General features: G+C 36.1%; 1 long non-coding RNA gene across 1 annotated transcript in view; it reads right to left on the reverse strand.

Moving 5' to 3' along the window:
* Positions 1–261: 261 nt before the first annotated feature.
* The window catches only part of LOC118531652 (uncharacterized), a 77,791-nt gene continuing 65,546 nt past the window's right edge, over positions 262–12,506 (reverse strand). Inside the window, exons 3-4 of the long non-coding RNA XR_004915311.2 lie at positions 2,446–2,601; positions 262–573 (exon numbers count right to left, since the gene is read on the reverse strand). This is a non-coding gene — a long non-coding RNA (uncharacterized LOC118531652). The remainder of the gene's footprint in view (positions 574–2,445; positions 2,602–12,506) is intronic.

The following is a 12,506-nucleotide window of genomic DNA, read 5'->3' on the forward strand; positions in this document are numbered from 1 at the left end:
ATGTGACCTTATAGGGAGCTTTCAGATGAGCTCCAATTATAAAAGGAGGCACACAAAAAATGGAAAAATAAATATACTCGACAAATATTTTTAGATGGCACATATACGCCTATTTAAACATTATCTGGAAGGCTGAAGCCAAGGAAGGGATGAGAATTATAAATTAGAAGAAAAACTTAAAACCACCAGAAGTGTCTTTTAAAAAGTTCTTTTTGGAGTAAGAACAAAAAACAAAAAAGGGCTACACCAATATGTTTCTCAGATTTGGGATGTTTATTTAAAATGCAGATTCCAAATTTCCAGGAATGGACCCAGGACCCAAATTTCCAGGAATGGACCCAGGACCCAAATTTCCAGGAATGGGCCCATTTTAATTAATTTAATTTAATCCCCAGGTAAATTTGTTTAATTTTTTCAAAGCAGAAAGTGAATATTGTTTTTAAAGTCAAGTAATGCGGTGTGCCTGGGTCAGTTGTTAAGCATCTGCTTTCGGCTCAGGTCATGATCCCAGGGTCCTGGGATCGAGCCCCGCATCGGGCTCTCTGCTCAGCGGGAAGCCTGCTTCTCCCTCTCCTGGAAAAAAAAAAAATGTGGAGGTAAATGCCAGTAGAGATAACCAAAACATTTGAAAGTTGTTACCTTTGAGGAGGAATTTTGAGGGTTTGAGAAAGGATTGGCTAAGGAAACTATTATTTACTGCATGTCTTTTAGCATTACTTGACTTTATTTTTTTTTTAAGATTTTATTTATTTATTTGACAGAAGAGAGAGACAGCGAGAGAGGGAACACAAGCAGGGAGAGTGGGAACACAAGCAGGGAGAGTGGGAGAGGGAGAAGCAGGCTTCCTGCGGAGCAGGGAGCCCAACGGGCTCCCTGGGATCATGACCTGAGTGGAAGGCAGATGCTTAATGACTGAGCCACCCAGGCGCCCCTACCTCCACATTTCTAAGTAATATGCTATATTGCGATTTCTTGATTAATCACTTTTAAATATTATCTTTGACTTCTTCTTATAGTAGATAAAGATTCAGGTCTCTTACACTTCCACCTATATACTTCCTCCTCCCCCACACTCTCTGTATAGTTACATCACAATTTGGGGAAAAACAATATTCAGTGTTTACATTGGCATGATCATATATATCTTATTTGTAGTTGAGCCAGTTAGTATACTGTGATTACACTCCTTTCTCTAACAGTTTCTTGTTTTGCAAATATTAGTAATTGTCTCATATATGCTTGGATTTTATGTAATGATTGCTAATTCTACCCAAACATTCCAAAATTGCCTCAATACTATTTTCCACATAAGCAAACACATCAGATAATTCCTCAATTCCTATTTTCCCAGAAGTCTTCCCTCTTGGAGCCCTTTACCTTTATGCTCTGCTTTGGGTTAGTTTCTCTACAGTGTTGCATGTCTATCATTCCAGGAATTCCCTTTGCCATTATCCTGTGTTGGATCCCCTGTTCCTTTAATCTTCACCTATTTACTCCTTTCTTTTGGTAGGCCATATCCTCTAGTTGCTTTTTGAGTGCTACACAGAAGGTACTTTTTGAGTCCTGTCATGTCTGAAAATATCCTTATAGCTAACAATCAGCTTCACCGTGTCTCATTTTTAACATGAATGGTAAGCCAAGTATTACTAGATATTTAAGGAATACCCTTACTGTAAAAAATAGAGGCCAAAATAAACAATGAAAACTTGGAGAAAGAAAAAAAAATGAGAGTGGGGCACCTGGATGGCTCAGTTGGTTAAGTGTCTGCCTTCGGCTCAGGTCATGGTCCCAGGGTTCTGGGATTGAGTCCCTCGTTGGGCTCCCTGCTCCGTGGGAAGCCTGCTTCTCCCTCTCCCACTCCCCCTGCTTGTGTTCCCTCTCTCGCTGTCTCTCTCTCTGTCAAATAAATAAAATCTTTAAAAAGAAAAAAATGAAAGCCAAGGCTAGGAACAAAATAAAACTTAAAATATGTAAGTAATATGCTCAGACAGGTGAGAGATGTTGCAGCTATGAAACAAGAACAAAATAACTATAAAAATAGTTATCAGCACACAAGACTTAGATCTTGGAAATTTAAAATATGACAAAAAGAGAATCAGCCCTCTCTGGTTGGTTAATATTACATTATTGGATATAGCCTAGTGTTCTCAAGGTATACCTGAAAATCACCTGGAGACTGTAGGTTGAACATGGTGGAATGCACAAAGACAGTTTATCCATTCTTCCCTCCCCAAATCCCGTTAAAATAATAGTGAAAAAAAAATTTTAAACCTTAATTGTGACAGGGACAAAAACACAGAAGGGAAATAGAAGAAAAATAAAGACAAGGCTAGGAACAGAAGAAAACTACAAAAATTATAATTACTATCCTCAGAGAGATAAAGGAAGATGTAAAGTAGATAGAGGTGTGGTAAACGACTTAGCCTATGGCAGAAAATGACGTACACAGGCTCACTTTTCACGGGACTATTTCTGAGCAGTCATTTCAGCTTCCTCCAAAAGCTTGTTAACACCTCTTCTCTGTTCTTTATGTCCATGCGTAGAGTTTGTAGATGCATAAGCTTCAAGGTTAGCTGATTGAGCAGTAAGACAAGCAGATCCCTAAAATGTCAGTATTTAGAGTTCTTGAAAAATAGACATTTTAATTTTGATGAAGTCTAATTTATTAATCTTTTCCTTTATGGTTTGTGCCTTTTGTGTTCTTTTTAAGAAATCTGTGCCTACTCCAGGAGGTCACGAAAATATTTTCCTATGTTATATTCTACAAGTTTTATTGTTTTACCTTTCACACATATTTTTATTTTCAATCCTCTGAGAATTGATTTTTTCTTATGGTGTGAAAAAAGGGTCTTTTTTATGTGGCTATCAAAATGATCTATTTATTTAACATTCTTTACCCATTGCACTTCAACATTGTCATAAATCATGTGAGCAGATATGTATGGGTCTGTTTCTAGATTCTCTATTCCATTCCTTACTCTATTTGTCTATACATGCACCAATACCATACTACCCTAGTCAATATATATATACTAATGGTAGGTCTTAATATTTGGCAGTTTTGTTGTATTAATCCTCTTTCAGGTTGCTTTTCTTGTCTATTCTTGGCTATTGTTTAGCTTTTGCACTTCCAATATAATTTTGAGAATCAATTTGTCAGTTTCTACATAAAACTTGCTGGGGTTTTCATGAAGGTCACATATATCAATTTGCAATGAATTGGCACCTTTACAATTTTGAGTCTTTCAATTCATGAACATGCATATCCCACCATTAATTTTGGTCTTCCTTAATTTTTTTCAATAATATTTTATAGCTTTCTGTGTAACAATCCTTTGTTAGATTTCTTCTTAGGCATTCGATGCTATTATAAAAGATACCATTTTCCCCATATTATAACACTGAGTTTTGTATATTGACCTTGTACCCAGAGAACTTATTAAATTCACTTACTACTTCTAACATGTATGTGCAGGTATTCTGGGATTTTCTCCATATGGAAGAGTGTCATGTACAAATAATAATGCCCTTATTTTTTTTTTTCATTTCTAACTCTTTTACCTTTTACTTATTTTTCTTGCTTTATTGCACAGATTAGGATGTCCAGTACAATGTTGAATGTTAAGAGATGAGAGCAGGTATTCTTGTCTTATTGCCACTCTCAGGAGGAAATCTTTCAATATTTTACCACCAAGCATGATCATTCCTGTAAGGTTTTATACTATTTATCAGATTAAGGAAGTGCTATTCTATTCCTGGCTTGCTAAAAGTTTGTGGGTTCTTTATTACAAATAGATGTAGAATTTTAACTCTAATCCATCTATTGAGATTATCACAGGTTTCTTTTAATTTCTCTTTCTTTTCTCATTTCTCCCTAATTAATTTTTATCAATTCAATTAATTTATAGTAATAAATTGAATGGTTTTTCTTTTTTTAAGATTTTATTTATTTATTTGTCAGAGAGAGAGGGAGAGAGTACAAGCAGGGGGAGCGGCAGGCAGAGGGAGAAGCAGGCTCCTCACTGAGCAAGGAGCCCGATGTGGGACTCAATCCCAGGACCCTGGGATCATGACCTGAGCTGAAGGCAGTCGACTGAGCAACCCAGGCATCCCTTAAATGATGTTTCTTTACAAAAAGTTAATTTTTATCATTAACATGGATTCAATATTCAATAAGCTCATGTTAAAGTACTTTGAAAAAAATATTAAATGCACCATAGGAAAAGATAGTACTCTTAAAACTAGAGCTATCAAAACTTTGATATATTGAGTAATTTTTTGAATATCATTTCACCTCTGAATTCTTGAAATAAACCCAAATTGGCCATGATGATTACCAATTTTATATATCACTGGATTCAATTTTATAATACTTTAAAAGAATTTTTCATTTAGCCAACATATAATACATCATTAGTTTTTGATGTAGTGTATGTTGGCTAACTGAACATAATAAATAAATAAATAAATAAATAAATAAATAAATAAATAATTTTCCATTTCTGTGTATCAGAGAAATTGGCCTATAATTTTTCTTTCTTATAATGTCCTTGTCAGGTTTTGTTAATGCTATTCTGATCTCATAGAGTGAATTAAGAAACATTCCCTCATTTTCTATTCTCTGGAAGAGTTTGTGTGACATTAGTGCTATTTCTTCCTTACATGTATTGAAAATTTACTGTCATTTGGGGCTGGAGATTTCTTTGTGGATAGGTTTTTAATTGCAAATTCAATTTCCTTTTTTTTAAGATTTTATTTATTTATTTGACAGAGAGAGAGGGAACACAAGCAGGGGGAGTGGGAGAGGGAGAAGCAGGCTTCCCGCTGAGCAGAGAGCCTGATGCGGGGGTTGATCCCAGGACCCTGGGATCATGATCTGAGCCGAAGGCAGACGCTTAACCAACTGAGCCACCCAGGCACCCCACAAATTCAATTTCTTTAATAGATATAATACTATTCAAATGTGTTATTTCTTGTGTCGATTTTGGTAAATTGTGTTTTTCAAGGAAATTTTTTATTTTATCTAAAATTGAAATTTATTGTCATAAGGTTAAAATAACCTCTTATCTTTTTAATATCTGTAAATTCCTTAGCGGTGTTCCTTTTCTAACCTTTGATACTGGTGATCTGTGTCTTACCTACTTGTTTTTGGTTCTGAGCAGTTTTTTTTTTTTTTTTTTTTTAGTAAACTATACCCCCAATGTGGGTCTTGAATTCACAACCCCAAGATCAAGAGTCATATGTTCTACCAAATGAGCAAGCAGATGCCCCTTTGTCTTGGGCACTTTTGCAAAAAGTTTATTGATTTTACTAGTCTTTGCAAAGAAGTAACTGACTTTTTGAATTTACTATATGTCTTTCTACTTAATTAAATTCTGCTTTTATTATTTTTCACATACTTCCATTGAGTTTAATTTGCTGTTCTTTCTCTAATTTCTTGAAATGGATACCAAGATTACAAGATCCTTCCTCCTTCCAAACTCCTGTCTCATAATGGTGAACAGTCAGAAGTCAGACAACATATGAGTCTGGGGAAAACAACTTCACAAGGTAGCCCCCTTGTGATTCAGAGCAGAACAAAAAAAGGGCAAAGGATGAATATGACAGCCCCACAGGCAAATGTGTAATGCAGAGTGTGAAATCTGGAGAAAAAAAGACTTGGGCAGAACATGAAAATGCTCTTTAACTTTTTAAAGGATAGTTATATGGGAGAGAGACTGCCTATGTTATGTATGAATCCAGAAGTCAGTACTAGAACTGATGGAGGAAATTATAGAAAAATAGATTGCAGCTCAATATAAGAAAAAACTTTTAACAAGTAGAGACACACAAAAATAGAAGAGCTAAAAATACATGGACTCAAGCACTCTCATAAAATTTTGGTTGGAGGGCGCCTGGGTGGCTCAGTTGGTTAAGCGACTGCCTTCGGCTCAGGTCATGATCCTGGAGTCCCTGGATCGAGTCCCGCATCGGGCTCCCTGCTCGGCAGGGGGTCTGCTTCTCCCTCTGACCCTAGCCACTCTCATGCTCTCTGTCTCTCATTCTCTCTCTCTCAAATAAATAAATAAAATCTTTAAAAAAAAATAAAATAAAATAAAATAAAATTTTGGTTGGAAAGCATTTTGACAAAATCTATTAGAATTTAAAGTACTCTTTTTTTAAAAAAAGATGTATTTATTTGTTTGAGAGAGAGAGAGAGAGGGAGCATGAGTGGGAAGATGGACAGAGGGAGAGAATCTTCAAGCAGACTCCCAGCTGAGTGAGGAACCAGATGTGGGGCTTGATCTTATAACCCATGAGATCATGACCTGAACCGAAACCAAGAGTCAGCCACTTAACCAACTGAGCCACCCAGGCACCCCTAACCTACTCTTTCACTCAACAATTCTACTTTTAGGATTTTTTTTCAATAGGTATTATTGTAATGTAGTATGTAGTGTGTACCAAGAACTATGTTCAAGGATAGTTACTGAAGATTATTTGCAGTAGCAAAAGATTGGTGACAACCTAAATGTCTATCAAAGGGAACTGACTACAGTTATAATACAGTGTAGCCATTTATTGGAATAATGTCCAAGATATATTATGTGCAAAAAGCAATATGCAAAACAGTTTCAGAGTATGCTATCATTTATGCAGTATGCTATTATTTGTATAAAAAGAAGGAATACAAACTTACATATACATATACACTTTATTTGCACAGTATAGCTCTGGATGGATACACAAGAAACTACCAAGCAGTGGGGAAAGGAATCCTAAAGGCATAGCTTCTCTGAACTTTCATAAACCAAATGAATTAGAAAATATTCACATTTTTATATTTAGTTACATTTTTATAGTAAAATAAAGAAATATTAGCTGGAAAATTGGGTGAATACTAATTAGTGGATCAGTATCAACCACAAGTAATGGCTCTATATTGAAACACAGAGCACTAGCTTGGGTAGGAATGGGTAGGAATGACTTGGATGAGAACATAGATTACAAACTCAGCAATTTCTATTTTACCAGAAAACCCATAAAAATAGAAATTGCTGAGTTTGTAATCTAACATAATAAAAAAAAATACATTGGATTGTTGGTCAGTGTTCAGTGCCCTTGTCAACCAAAGTCATCTACATTCCTTAAAAAACCATTTGGATAAAAATAGAGAAGATAAGGGGAACTGATAATTGTCATCAATTTTACACTTCCAATTAGAAATTTGACTACATTTCTATTACTATTACTATTTTCTCTACACTTGCTAAGAAGAATGAATTTGTTGAATTCCAAGTCAAATGTGGATTGGTAATTTTCTTTAAACCTTAATAAGAAAGCTTACTAATGTTTATTTTTGATATTTGCCTTTAAACATTTCAGGATTTTTAAATTTTAGTTCTTTTCATTACAGAAAGTTGATAAATGAAAACATGTTTTAGACTACTTAATGGATTTATCATACCTTATTAAATAACATAAGAAATACTAAAAATAAATATGTCAAGGTCAATGATGCAGAAATTCAGTTCACTACAAAAACAAGGATTTGCAGCTTTAAATGTCCCTATTTTCAACCTAAGAAAAATCAGGTTGGGGTGAAAGAAAGCAGGCACAACACCCTTATTTCAAGATTGATGATTCTTTCAATTGCCTCATGTGTATTCATCACATGGTCAAAGTAGGACCTCACTAGTTGGCAGACCTTTAAGTTTAACTCATCAGTTGTAACTGTTCCTCAGTGCACTTTCAGTACAACAGAAGCAAGTGTATAAAGCATGCTTAAGAGAAAGGACCATCTATTGTTTCCTTGTGGGAGCATGAAAGGCCATTCAGGCAGACAATACATGGAAAAACAGATCTCTATACAAAGCTTTTAAACATAAGTTTTCTCAAAGGAGCATCTATTAGAATATTACAGGATTATTTTATTTACATGTGGTTTTACATGTCACTTCCACCCCCATCAGAACCTTTAAGTATACTCTCATAGTGTAACCCTTCTTGAGTTTTAGTCATTTGTTCTATAGCCAGGAGTGTGATGTTTCCAATAATGATGTGGAAAAGCACCGACAGGTGTAACGTCCAAATCGTGTTTTATACCTGCTATATATATTTGGTCTGGCTTATTGTTCAGGAAAAATAATTAAGACTGTGAAATAGGTATTATATAAAAAAAATGGTATCAATTTTTTTTTTTTTTAAGATTTTATTTATTTATTTGACAGAGAGAGAGACAGAGAGAGAGAGAACACAAGCAGGGAGAGTGGAGAGGGAGAAGCAGGCTTTCTGCAGAGCAGGGAGCCTGATGCGGGGCTCAATCCCAGGATCCCGGGATCATGACCTGAGCCAAAGGCAGATGCTTACCGACTGAGCCACCCAGGCGCCCCCCAAAAAATGGTATCAATTTAAAACAGAAAATTTAATGATGTTTTCTCTTTAATAATGCCCCTCCCTTTCTTTGTTGCCTGGGAAACATGAAGATTTACCTATAGATATCATATAATACTGTTAGGAACATAAGACCTAATGAAACGTTTTCAGTCTATGAGAAGTGCCAACAGCGTCAAGCCTAAAACTGTAAAGAAATCCTGTCAGTCCTTCAGCCCTACTTATGGGTCACTGAGATGAATCTTGGCCTTATTTGGAGCACCTAACTGGCATGTTACATACTGGTACAAGTTATACTAAATTGCATTTGATTGGAGAGAGATATTGGATCTGCAAATTAGAATTCCAGGGGAAAAAAGTGCTGTGTTGCCTTCTCATAAGGAATATATACTAAGGGCCATTTTGCTCTCCACAGTGACTTCAAGTTTTTAACATTATTGGCAAAAATTTTAATTGTATACATTTAAAAAATATATTTTTATGATAATGCTAACATGTAAAGGTCAGTTTTCCAAAAACTTCTGTGAAGGAATTTGTAATTTTATAAATAGTTCAGCTATGTAATACCCTATTAAGTTTAGTTATCTCCCTGTAATTAAAAGTGATCCTTTACATTCTACTGGAGATGTAATATTACTAACACTGATAACTGTACCCTTGTTACCTGGTTCTCAAGTGAAGGGAGGGCTCCTACCTGCTTGATATGTTTACTCAGCTCCCACTAATGTGAATAGGCATTCCCCAAGGATAAGAAAAAAATTTATAGGTTGGGCATATGAAACACTAACTCAATAAGTTTAATCTGCAAAGAGATGTGAAATTCTTCCTGACATTACAAGAACAGCAATTATAAGAGGCTTTGGTAAACTAATATAGAGGGAAAGAATTGAAGATTGGAGGAAACAATCCCTCCATCACATCCTAGCAATAAAAATCACCACTATTTTGGTAATCTGGCTTGAAAAATTTTGATACCATTAATGTACCGCAATGTTGTCATAATATTAAAGCATAATAAAATATGTTGTCAATTAAATTTAAAACTGTGATAAATACAAAGGTGCTAATTGAATCATGTGGAGGAGCACTTGTAGACTGAGAAACAATTTTGAACTCTCTTCTTCCCCTACTGATCTCAGATTTTTAAAATAAAGCTTGTAGAGTATACTTGGGATTCATTTTTTAAAACTCTAGAGTAATTTTTGGGCACCTGGGTGGTTCAGTCGGTTAAGCGTCTGCCTTTGGCTCAGGTCATGATCCCAGGTCCTGGGATGGAGCCCCACGTCAGGCACCTTGCTCAGTGGGGAGTCTGCTTGTCCCTCTCCCTCTTCCTCTGCTCCTCCCCCTGCTCGTGCTCACTCTCTCTCTCTCTCTCTCTCTCTCTCGAATAAATAAATAAATAAATAATAAAATCTTTAAAACTCTAGAGTAATTGGATTTCCAAAATCATCTTTAAAAGATTAGGGATCTAGATAGATGGATAAAATCTCTGTACAATTCTCTCTACTCACATGGTGAAGGATTGAATAAGTCAACCTTTGCATGGCCCTGAATGCAAGATAATGTCGTCAGCCGATGAAAGGCTGAGGTAGAACATATTCACCTACAGGGCCTCGCTTAGCCTTGGAGCAGCCACAGTTGTAGCTATTCTCAACACCTCTAAAAGACATCACGAGATAGATTTTTTGTCATTCATGCATCAACTCCTTTCTTTTTCTCCTATCTCTGTATAAACCCCCTTTTCCCATGAGAAAGATAAATAGGAATTAGTTATGCTCCTAAATGCTATAATATAGGCATTTATATAACCTAGGTCAAAAAAGGTAAATTACATGAACTCACAAGTTTACTCCTCTTTACACTACAGTCTCCTTTTCCTCCCAAATACCCAAGTTCCCTTAATTTTCAGCTCAGTCAAAAATTTCCTCAGTCCTCATACTAAACTAATGCTTAAAGATTTAAGAAAGTTACTCCACCACCTCTTGCAATATATTTAAAATGGAAAAACAATTGCATCATTAAAGTTTTTTTTAGAAAATCATAGCAAAGACTAAATTTACAGCTAGATTTAGTTGGAGTCTCCATTGAGAATTTAGGTTATGTGTTTTCTAGAAATTAGGCATGTCTGGAGATATGATGGAAGTGAGTTGGCTATGGATCTATTACATGTAAGTCTTGGGGAAAAGTTCAAACCAAAAGAAGAAAGAATCAAAGCACACAAAGACAGTACAAAGGAGGGGTGCCTGGGTGGCTCAGTCGTAAAGCGTCTGCCTTCGGCTCAGGTCATGATCCCAGGGTCCTGGGATCGAGCCCCGCGTCGGGCTCCCTGCTCGACAGGAAGCCTGCTTCTCCCTCTCCCACTCCCCCTGCTTGTGTTCCCTCTCTCGCTGTCTCTCTCTCTGTCAAATAAAAGAAATTACAAAAAAAAAAAAAAAAGACAGTACAAAGGAATGGATGGGGAGGTACAATTCTAAACATAGCCCCAAGATTGTCTCAGCATGGTCCCCTGGCTCAATTCCTTGTGGACCCACGGCCAAGTTTTCATATATGGAGAGTGCAATAAAAGAATAAAAGAGCTGCTTCTGTAAATCCTTAAGAGTGCTGAACAGCGCTTCTCTGTACCCTACTTAGTAGGATCTCACACCAATGGAAGTAGAGGGTACTTTCTCCAGTGGGGTTAACTGCCAAACCACAGGATGGGCAAAATATTGGTGCTTCTGGTGAGCTTTAGTGGGTATGGGTGCCTGTGGTAGGCATTGAGATAACCTTATGTGTCACAGATGTGCATATAAAGCACTTAGCACAGTTTCTGACACAAAATACATGCTCAGAAAATGGTTGTTTAATAACACAATTATTACTAGTAACAGCAAAATCAGTGAGTGTTAGGGCCAAATTCACATCAGAATCTGATTGTATTTGGAGAAAGTGTCTTTAAAGAATTAACTTAAAATGAGGTCATTTGGGTGGATCCTAATTCAATATGACTGGTATCCTTATAAGAAGAAGAAATTTGGACACAGACACAGGTAAAGGGAAGACATGTAAAGACACAGGGAGAAGACCTACAAGCCAAGGAGAAAAGCCATGAATAAATCTTTCCTTCACAGCCCTCAGAAGGAGCCAACCTCACTGATGCCTTGATGTCAGACTTCAAAGCCCCCAGAATTATGAGAAAATAATCTTCTGTTGTTTAAGCCACCTAGTCTGTGGTATTTTGTTATAGACATTACTAATTCACTGGGCATTGGCAGCAACAGGATACGTCATGCTAGCAAGACAGAGGAAAAGAAGAAAATGGTGATAGCTGATATGACCAGTTCCTAAGCATTCATTCATTCATATTATATTCATTCAATAAATATTAGTTGGTCATTACTATATACCAGACATTATTCTAAGTGCTGGAAATTCAAAGCCCAACAAAATATAGTCTCTACTGGTGAGGAACTAATAGTCTTGTGTATGTGTGGTCATTTGGAAGTGGGAAAATAGGAGAGGAGGAAGGAGATGATGAGATGAGAAAAATGAGATGATGAAAAGGGCATAGGGCAGTAAATATGCAAATCAATGATTATAATTCCATAATCAGCACTATGAAAATTTGGACAATGTTAGGCATAAGGTTTTATGGATGTATAGAGGCAGGCCATCTAATCAGAATGGGTCAGGAAAAGCTTTCCAAAGGAGGTGTTTCTTGAATTAGGCACTGATGCATGAATAGGAGTTAGCTAGATAAAAATAGAGAGGAAGAACATTCCTATTTAAGATATACCACCCCTACTCATTCTTCTCGAACTCCTTGAACTACATAGGGAAGTCCTGTAATAGTTACAGGGGAAATATCAGAAAAATTTAGTTTTATTGCTCTTCTGATGATATGACTTTTATCCTCAGGCTGGAATGGCCTAGAAAATTCAGAGATTTTACACATGTGCTGCAAAGCTCAGTTTTCTTATTCAAACTAAAAATTGAAAGCTCCACACACATATGTAGATGCTGAGAAGGCCCAGTTTGTGAAGTGTAACCCTTGCTTTATAATTACTATATTGAACCCTGAGAAAAAGAGACTAAAAATAAATTTCAACTAATGTTCCAGTGATATAAAATTATTTTTTATGGTTCTTTTGCCA

This window comes from Halichoerus grypus, chromosome X, assembly GCF_964656455.1.
Source record: "Halichoerus grypus chromosome X, mHalGry1.hap1.1, whole genome shotgun sequence".
Taxonomy (NCBI): Eukaryota; Metazoa; Chordata; class Mammalia; order Carnivora; family Phocidae; genus Halichoerus; species Halichoerus grypus.